This window comes from Mustelus asterias, chromosome 9 (assembly GCF_964213995.1).
Source record: "Mustelus asterias chromosome 9, sMusAst1.hap1.1, whole genome shotgun sequence".
NCBI lineage: Eukaryota > Metazoa > Chordata > Chondrichthyes > Carcharhiniformes > Triakidae > Mustelus > Mustelus asterias.
In genome coordinates, this window is record NC_135809.1 from 17016913 (window position 1) to 17026879 (window position 9967).

Below are 9967 nucleotides of genomic sequence, written 5' to 3' on the forward strand. Positions count from 1 at the left end.
ATTTAGCATTTTCAAAGTAAAAATGCTTTTCAGGGAAAAAGTCCTGTGTCTAACACAGAGCTTTAACAGATAAACCTTCGCAAAAGTAAAATTATTGAAAAGGACCTGTTTGGAAGAAATTGATTATTCAAAAATTAGAACTATTTCTGCTTGGGTTAATGAGCTCGCGTTCTGTAGTTTTGAAAATGTTGTACGTTATTTTATGTTGAAACTTGGAAGTTTCAAATTTTGCTTTCTTTGCAAATTTAATTAATAGTTAACACATGCAAACTCGTACATTTATTTTTCACCCTATAATGTGTTAGAAATAAAATACTGATGGACTAATCTCAGACATGTTGAAGGTAATTTTAATGTGATGGTGTAAACTGTGTAATAGCAGAATCGATATCAATTTTAACATTGTTTTAATTCAGTTGCTTTGTAATTGGGGTGGCAAGGGGCAGCATGGTGGCACAGTGGTTAGCACTGCTGCCACACAGCGCCAGGTTTCAAGTCCAGCCTTGGGTGACTGTGCAAAGGCATTCTTCCTGTGTCTGTGTGAGCTTCCTCACTTTGGAATTGAGTGAAGCTTTATCTTTTGATAAAGATAAAGCTTCGAACCCGGGTCCCTGGTGCTGTGAGGCAGCAGTGCTAACCACTGTGCCACCCATTGATATATATTGATTTTTCAACGAACACTGATTATATCACCAGGGAAAATGCTTTGGTTGGAGTTCTCCAGTTTCCTCCCACAGTCCAAAGATTTGCAGGTTAGGTGGATTGGCACCTTAATTGCACCTTTAGTGTCAGGGGTATTAGCAGGATAAAGGCATAGGGTCTTGGGGATAGGGCCCAGGTGGGATTATTGTCGGTACATACTTGATGGGCTGAATGGCCTCTTTCTGCATTGTAGGGATTCTATCATTATATGCAGTGGGCTGTTGTTTTTGCTATTGCCCTTTTTTGTTAATGTATAATGTCACAATTACTCCTTTTTTTTAGTCGGTGCATTTAACATTGAGTCACCTTTGTGTTAATTGTGCACTAAAAATTCACAGGTGGTTCTTTTTCCTTCTTGACATTGCACTGTTATTAAAAAATGAATGCAGTTTCTTGCCTCCTTTGACCACTTTTAAGCTCCCTCTTTATATTCTCCCATCTCTACAAAACCAGCTGATTGATTGGAACTGAAGCATAAGTTTGTCAAAAGGATTCACTCCAATTGACTTCCTTTAGATGATGGATGCCCCCGGTACTGGTTAGCATATCCAGTGCGCGCAGTGTGCAAAAAAGGAGCCACCTTTCACTATCCGAGAGATTTGGGGGAGGCAAAGTGAGCAACTGCATTGGAAACGAGGAAGAACTCTCATTAATCATCATTGGTTTATTGCTCGAGTCCATTGCATTTTCAAGGCTAGACAAGAAATACTACCGCACGTACTTACTGCTGAAGTAGCCCATGTTTTGTCGTGTAAAATTATATTGTAAATGATAGGTGCAGTCTTTACTGGAACATTAGCAGTATTGCAATATCAGCAACAAATGACATATTTATTGTTTGCAAGAAAGGAAATCGATTACAGGTTTATGTATTAACCTCTTTAGAAATCTGGAAAGGAATGAAAAGTGGTTAAATTTTTGCTGCTTCACCAACATGTCAAGGGGAAAAGGAACCAAACGCACTGCCGGAGGAGGTGGTGGAATCAGATTCTATAATAACGTTCAAGAGACACCTGGATAGATACATGAATAGGCAGCAAATAGAGGGATATGGACCACATAGAGGCAACAAAATATTAGACTAGAGAGGCATCTGTGTCGGCACAGACTTGGTGGGCCGAAGGGCCTGTTTTTGTGCTGTACTGTTCTTTGAAATAATTTAATTTCTAATTATTTGTGGATATTTTATCACAGCCATTAATCAGCATGCAGCATATTTCCTTTGAAGAGCAAGAGATACAAATGGATCACATTTGCTATGTATCAGTGCTGAATTCACATAGCCAATCTTGAGGGCGAGCTTATGTGTTTGAGGAACTGTAATAAATACACTTGAAACAATGCTCAGTAGAAAGAAATCAGAACTTTCACTCTATCCTTATGTTTATTCAACAAAAACCTAGAACATTCCAAAGCAAGGGGCAAGAAATGGTTACATAATTCTAAGTTATTTCATAAGTGGGCCACATGCATCTTTTCCCAATAGCTCCATCCAATTTACTGAAAGACAGTTACGTAAAGTTTCCTTATGACCCTTTTATGGGTGGCACAGTGGTTAGCATTCCTGCCTCACAGCGCCAGGGACCCAGGTTCGATTCCTGGCTTAGGTCACTGTCAGTGTGGAGTCTGTACACTCTCCCTGTGTCTGTGAGGGTTTCCTCCGGGTGCTCCAGTTTCCTCCCACAGTCTGAAAGATGTGCTGGTTAGGTGCATTGGCCGTGCTAAATTCTCCCTCCGTGTACCCAAACAGGCGCCGGAGTGTGGCGACTAGGGGATTTTCACAGTAACTTCATTGCAGTGTTAATGTAAGCCTACTTGTGACATTAATAAACTATTGATTACTGTCCAATGGCTTTTAATGTCATCACATGTCCATGATCAGTGGTCAAAATATTTCGTAGAGAATTTCAACAGCTTTGTGTTTACTTATTGACGTAAGTTTTAATTCAATTCCCAATTACGTTATCTAAGTCTTGTAAATTTTGATTGACACAAAGCTAATTGCTTTTGCCAGTATGCTGTTGAAGTTAAGAAAAGTAAAAAAAATTGCTACTTGTATCATCCAGTTCTGTTCTTAACAGTTCAAATAAAATTAATATCAGGCATAATGTATAGGAAAGTTTCTAAGCAATCAGGTCTTAGACATGTTGAAGGGGCCCACATACATTTTTGTGGCTCCCTAAATTTTAACTTGCATTTAGTGCTGTGTGACTGAATATGCTTTCTGTTTGGTTATTGAGATAAATTACATGTGGGTTCCCTAGAAAGCAGCTTCATGCACAAATAAATGCCCAACTAATTTGTGCTGTTATAGAGTCACATAGCAGGAAGCTATTTGACTCATCCGATCTAAACCAGTCCCACACACCTACCCTTTCCCCATGATCTGGCAATTTTTATTCTTGCCAATATACCGCAAAAGCAATTAGTCTTGTGTCAATATAGTCATAAAGCTGCACAAGGAAGTAATTTCATCTTGGCCATGCTGACAAAACTACATTTATTGCCCTCTCTTTGAGCTGTTGAAGTCTTGAGATGCTCCAATCAATAATGGCGTTAATGTGGGGGAATTCCAGGATACTGAGAACAACTAGGAATCGCAATGTATCTCCCAAGGTAGAAATGAGAGACACTTGGAAGTGAGCTTTGAGATGATGGTGTACCCACGTCATTATTGCCCATCATTCTTGGTGATAGTGGTTGTTGGGCAAGGAGGTATTATTGACCGTTGTCGCTGCAGTGTATCCAATAGATCATACCACAGTCAGTGATGACGGCGATAGACAAGGGACAATGTTAGGGAGAAAAAGAAATTCTGCAGCGCTTCCATTCAATCTTCGAGAGACCTGATGATGCTTTTTGGAGTTTTAAAATGGTCTTTATTACGAGCTATAGCAAGGGATCTAGTGCTCCAAATGGTGGCACACTGAAGAAGCCTGATCCAAGGATTGCACAGACCGTTGTAACAGTTATGAAAAATTAGCACATACCAATCAAAGGTATATATATGTTATTGATTATCTATGTCCAATCACAATGATTAGGCTTGCGACATGCTTAGCATATTGAGTACAACTAATCAATTGTGACGTGCACACCTATTTGATTATAATGTCCAATCAGCGTAAAGGCTATCCGGTCTAATTTACTACTCGCTTCAATTGTCCTTAATATGACAACTTATGTCTGACTTGCGTGTATCAATTATCTTCCCTTGTCCGGGTGTCCTTGAATTTTAATGAATTCTCTCAGGGTAAGGAAGTTCAGTGGACAAGCAAACTCTGTGCAAGCTGTGAGTAAGGGGCGGCACGGTGGCACAGTGGTCAGCACTGCTGCCTCACAGTGCCAGGGGGCCCGGGCTCAATTCCCAATTTGGGTCACTGTCTGTGCAGAGTCTGCATGTTCTTCCCCGTGTCTGCGTGGGTTTCCTCTGGATGTTCCGGTTTCCTCCCACAGTCCAAAGATGTGCGGGGTGGGTTGATTGACCATGTTACATTGATCCTAGTGTCAGGGGGATTAACAGGGTAAATATGTGGGGTTACGGGAATAGGACCTGGGTGGGATTGTGTTGGTGCAGATTCGATGGACCGAATGGCCTCCTCCTGCACTGGAGGGATTCTATGATTATCACCTCCTTCCCGTTATCTCCAGACAATGTGGTACCAGAGCAAATAATAGAGCATTTCCACATTGTTTTTACAGTCTTTGAGAGCCAACACCTGTGGAGTCCCTGCCTGAGAACTAACGCCACAGTTTGTATCATTGAGTGCTCCTTCACAGCTAGCAGCTCATAGTTTGTGTGGTTTTCAATCAAACTGATTTTTTTTTTAACCCTTGCAGACACTAATCGATAAAGTTGTTGGATAATGTCAAACGTGTTGTGAACAATCTATGAAATCATAGAATCTTAGAAAACCTACAGTTCAGAAGGAGGTCATTCGACCCATTGAGTCTGCACTGACAACAATCCCAGCCAGGCCCTATCCCCGTAACCCCACACTAACCTACGCATCCCGGGACTCTAAGGGGCAATTTAACATGGTCAACCAACCTAACCCGCACACCTTTGGATTGGGGAGAGGAAGCCAGAGCACCCGGATGAAATACACGGGGAGAATGTGCAAACTCCACACAGACAGTGACCCAAGCCGGGAATCGAACCCAGGTCCCTGGAGATGGTTTAATTTATATTTGTGCGTTAAAAAGGTGGAACATGGTTCTGGTTTCAATCAGAGTTTTTTGTGAGGTGGGTGCTGGGAAGTTTGTAGGCCCTGTTTCTATACATTAATTTTTTATGAAGTTTTACAACCCTTAAAGCGAAGAGATGGGTTGCAAAGGGGTTAGTAGTTTAGTGCATTTGGGGAAAAACAGTAGGAAAAAACTATGCTGTTCCTTAGTAATGGGGTCAGGGGCACACAAAGACACCAGACCTTGTGTGTATGCCAGAGAGCGAAGGCAGGAGTTCTAAACACTCTAGTAAGCAATCCTGCAAGACTGCTGGGGAACTGAGTTTGGGGAGGTTGTGTTCTGAATTTAGATTGTGGTTTTTAGGTGTCTTGGAGAGAGAGATACCAGCGTGGGGCAAAGCATCTAGTGAATGCTGGGAAATCCATCAGAACAAAAACCATTTGCAACAGAGACAACCCAAACAAGAAAAAAAACTAGCATAAGGGCACTTTATCTGAATGCTCATAGCATTCGAAACAAGGTCAATGAGTTGACAGCACAAATCATTGCGAACGAGTATGATTTGGTGGCCATTACAGAGATATGGTTGCAGGATGGTCACGACTGGCAGTTGAATATCCAGGGGTATCAGACTGTTCGGAGGGACCGACAGGAAGGTAAGGGAGGTGGAGTGGCTCTGATATTTAAGGATGACATCAGGGCGGTAGTGAGAGATGATATAGGTTCTACAGAAAAAAAGGTTGAATTCATTTGGGTGGAAATTAGAAATTGCAAGGAGAAAAAGTCACTGATAGGCATAGTCTATAGGCCAACAAATAATAACATCATGGTGGGGCGAGAAATAAACAAAGAAATAACTGATGCATGTAAAAATGGTACAGCAATTATCATGGGGGATTTTAATCTCCATATCAATTGGTCAAACCAGGTCGGTCAAGGCGGCCTTGAGGAGGAGTTCATAGAATGTATCCGCGATAGCTTCCTTGAACAGTATGTAATGGAACCGACAAGGGAGCAAGCTACCCTAGATCTGGTCCTGTGTAATGAGACAGGAATAATTAATGATCTTACAGTTAGGGATCTTCTCGGAAGAAGCGATCACAGTATGGTTGAGTTTAAAATACAGATGGAGCGTGAGAAGGTAAAATCCAATACCAGTGTCTTGTGCTTAAACAAAGGAGACTACAAAGGGATGAGGGAGGAATTGGGGTCGGTGGTGACGTTCACGAGGGGTCATAGGTTCAAGGTGAAGGGGGGGAGGTTTAACACAGATATCAGAAGGACATATTTCACACAGAGGGTCGTGGGGGCCTGGAATGTGTTGCCGGGCAAGGTGGTGGAGGCGGACACACTGGGAACGTTTAAGACTTATCTAGACAGCTATATGAACGGAGTGGGAATGGAGGGATACAAAAGAGTGATCTAGTTTGGACCAGGGAGCGGCGCGGGCTAATTGTTCCTGGTTTCTCGTTTCAAGGCTTCATTCTACGATCATCTTGCTGGTGCCAGTACAGAGTGAGACTGCGGATAGTTGGGAACCTGTCTCGGGGGCAGGGGATTCATATGGTGTTCGTGGAAGTGGAAATGACTCGGGTTGGGAAGCATTTTCCGATCGGGGCCATTGTGATCTCCTGGACTCGTTTTGATCGCCTCAGGGGGTCGGAGAGGAATTTCCCAGATTTTTTTTTCCCCATATTGGCCCTGGGGTTTTTCACTCTGGGTTTTCGCCTCTCCCTGGAGATCACATGGTCTGGAATGGGGGGGTGGGGGTAAGTTAATAGGTTGTAATGAACAAAGCATCGTAGCTGTGAGGGACAGCTCGGTGGATAGGATATTGGTATGTAGATAGGCTGGAAAATTGGGCGGGGATCCTGGATTCAGGATTCAATCCTGGACCGGGGAGCGGCGCGGGCTTGGAGGGCCGAAGGGCCTGTTCCTGTGCTGTGTTGTTCTTTGTTCTTTGTTCTTTGACTAGGAGCAAAAACTTTATGGTGGGACAATTGAGGAACAGTGGAGGACTTTCAAAGTGATCTTTCACTGTGCTCAGCAAAAGTATATACCAGTGGTAAGGAAGGACTGTAGAAAAAGAGATAATCAGCCATGGATATCTAAGGAAATAAAGGAGGGTATCAAATTGAAAGAAAATGCATACAAAGTGGTAAAGATTAGTGGGAACCTAGAGGATTGGGAAATCTTTAAAGGTCAGCAGAAAGCCACAAAAAAAGCTATAAAGAAAAGTATGGTGGATTATGAGAGTAAACTAGCTCAGAATATAAAAACAGATAGCAAAAGTTTCTACAAATATATAAAACGAAAAAGAGTGGTTAAAGTAAACATTAGTCCTTTAGAGGATGAAAAGGGGGATGTAATAACTGGAAATGAGGAAATGGTTGAGGCATTGAACAGGTATTTTGTGTCGGTCTTCACAGTGGAAGACACAAATAACATGCCAAAAAATGATGACAGGAAGGCCATGGCAGGTGAGGACCTCGAAACTATCATTATCACGAAAGAGGTAGTGTTGGGCAAGTTAATGGGGCTAAAGGTAGACAAGTCTCCTGGTCCTGATGGAATACATCCCAGGGTACTAAAAGAGATGGCGGGAGAAATAGCAAATACACTAGTGGTAATTTCCCAAAATTCGCTGGACTCTGGGGTGGTTCCCGCAGATTGGAAAACAGCAAATGTGACACCACTGTTTAAAAAAGGAGGTAGATAAAAGGCAGGTAACTATAAGCTGGTTAGCTTAACTTCTGTAGTAGGGAAAATGCTTGAATCTATCTTCAAGGAAGAAATAACGAGACATCTCGATATAAAGGACTGGAGAATGGCGAATGTTGTTCCTCTGTTTAAGAAAGGGAATAGAAATGACCCTGGTAATTATAGACCGGTTAGTCTTACTTCGGTGGTTGGTAAATTGATGGAAAGGGTCCTTAGGGATGGGATTTACGACCATTTAGAAAGATGCGGATTAATCCGAGATAGTCAGTACGGATTCGTGAAGGGCAAGTCGTGCCTCACAAATTTGATAGAATTTTTTGAGGAGGTAACTAAGTGTGTTGATGAAGGTAGGGCAGTTGATGTCATATACATGGATTTTAGTAAGGCGTTTGATAAGGTCCCCCATGGTCGGCTTATGATGAAAGTGAGGAGGTGTGGGACAGAGGGAAAGTTGGCCGATTGGATAGGTAACTGGCTGTCTGACCGAAGACAGAGGGTGGTGGTCGATGGAATATTTTCGGATTGGAGGCAGGTTGCTAGCGGTGTGCCGCAGGGATCAGTGCTTGGTCCTCTGCTCTTTGTGATTTTTATTAATGACTTAGAGGAGGGGGCTGAAGGGTGGATCAGTAAATTTGCTGATGACACCAAGATTGGTGGAGTAGTGGATGAGGTGGAGGGCTGTTGTAGGCTGCAAAGAGACATAGATAGGATGCAAAGCTGGGCTGAAAAATGGCAAATGGAGTTTAACCCTGATAAATGTGAGGTGATTCATTTTGGTAGGACAAATTTAAATGTGGATTACAGGGTCAAAGGTAGGGTTCTGAAGACTGTGGAGGAACAGAGAGATCTTGGGGTCCATATCCACAGATCTCTAAAGGTTGCCAGTCAAGTGGATAGAGCTGTGAAGAAGGCCTATAGTGTGTTAGGTTTTATTAACAGGGGGTTGGAGTTTAAGAGCCGTGGGGTTATGCTGCAACTGTACAGGACCTTGGTGAGACCACATTTGGAATATTGTGTGCAGTTCTGGTCACCTCACTATAAGAAGGATGTGGAAGCGCTGGAAAGAGTGCAGAGGAGATTTACCAGGATGCTGCCTGGTTTGGAGGGTAGGTCATATGAGGAAAGGTTGAGGGAGCTAGGGCTGTTCTCTCTGGAGCGGAGGAGGCTGAGGGGAGACTTAATAGAGGTGTATAAAATGATGAAGGGGATAGATAGAGTGAACGTTCAAAGACTATTTCCTCGGGTGGATGGAGCTATTACAAGGGGGCATAACTATAGGGTTCGTGGTGGGAGATACAGGACGGATATCAGAGGTAGGTTCTTTACGCAGAGAGTGGTTGGGGTGTGGAATGGACTGCCTGCAGTGATAGTGGAGTCAGACACTTTAGAAACATTTAAACGGTTATTGGATAGGCACATGGCGCACACCAGGATGATAGGGATTGGGATAGCTTGATCTTGGTTTCAGATAAAGCTCGGCACAACATCGTGGGCCGAAGGGCCTGTTCTGTGCTGTACTGTTCTATGTTCTATGTTCTATGTTCTAAATTGTCCCATTGGTAAGACACAGCATGGGTTCATGAAGGGAAGGTCATGTTTGACTAATTTGGTGGAATTCTTTGAGAAAATTACATGTGCAGTGGACAATGGGGAACCTGTGGATGTGGTGTATCTGGATTTCCAGAAGGCATTTGACAAGGTGCCGCACCAAAGACTGCTACATAAGATAAAGGTGCACAGTGTTACAGGTAATGTATTAGCATGGATAGAGGATTGGTTAACCAGCAGAAAGCAAAGGGTGGGGATAAATGGGTGTTTTTCTGGTTGGCGATCAGTGTCTAGTGGTGTGCCTCAGGGATCAGTGTTGGGACCGCAATTGTTTATGATTTACATAGATGATTTGGAGTTGGGGATCAAGTGTAGTGTGTCAAAATTCACAGATGACACTAAGATGGGTGGTAGAGCAAAGTGTGCAGAGGACGCTGAAAGTCTGCAAAGGGATATAGATAGTTTAAGTGAGTGGGCGAGTGTCTGGCAGATAGAGTACAATGTTGGTAAATGTGAGGTCATCCATTTTGGTAGGAATAACAGCAAAATGGACTATTATTTAAATGGTAAAAAATTGCAGCATGCTGTTGTGCAGAAGGACCTGGGTGTCCTTGTGCAGGAATCTCAAGGAGTTGGTTTGCAGGTGCAGCAGGTAATTAAGAAGGCAAATAGAATTTTGAATGGAATTCATTGCTAGAGGGATGGAGTTTAAAAACAGCGAAGTTATGTTACAGTTGTATAAGGTGCTGGTGAGGCTTGGAGTACACTTGGAGTACTGTGTACAGTTTTGGTCTCCTTACTTGAGAAA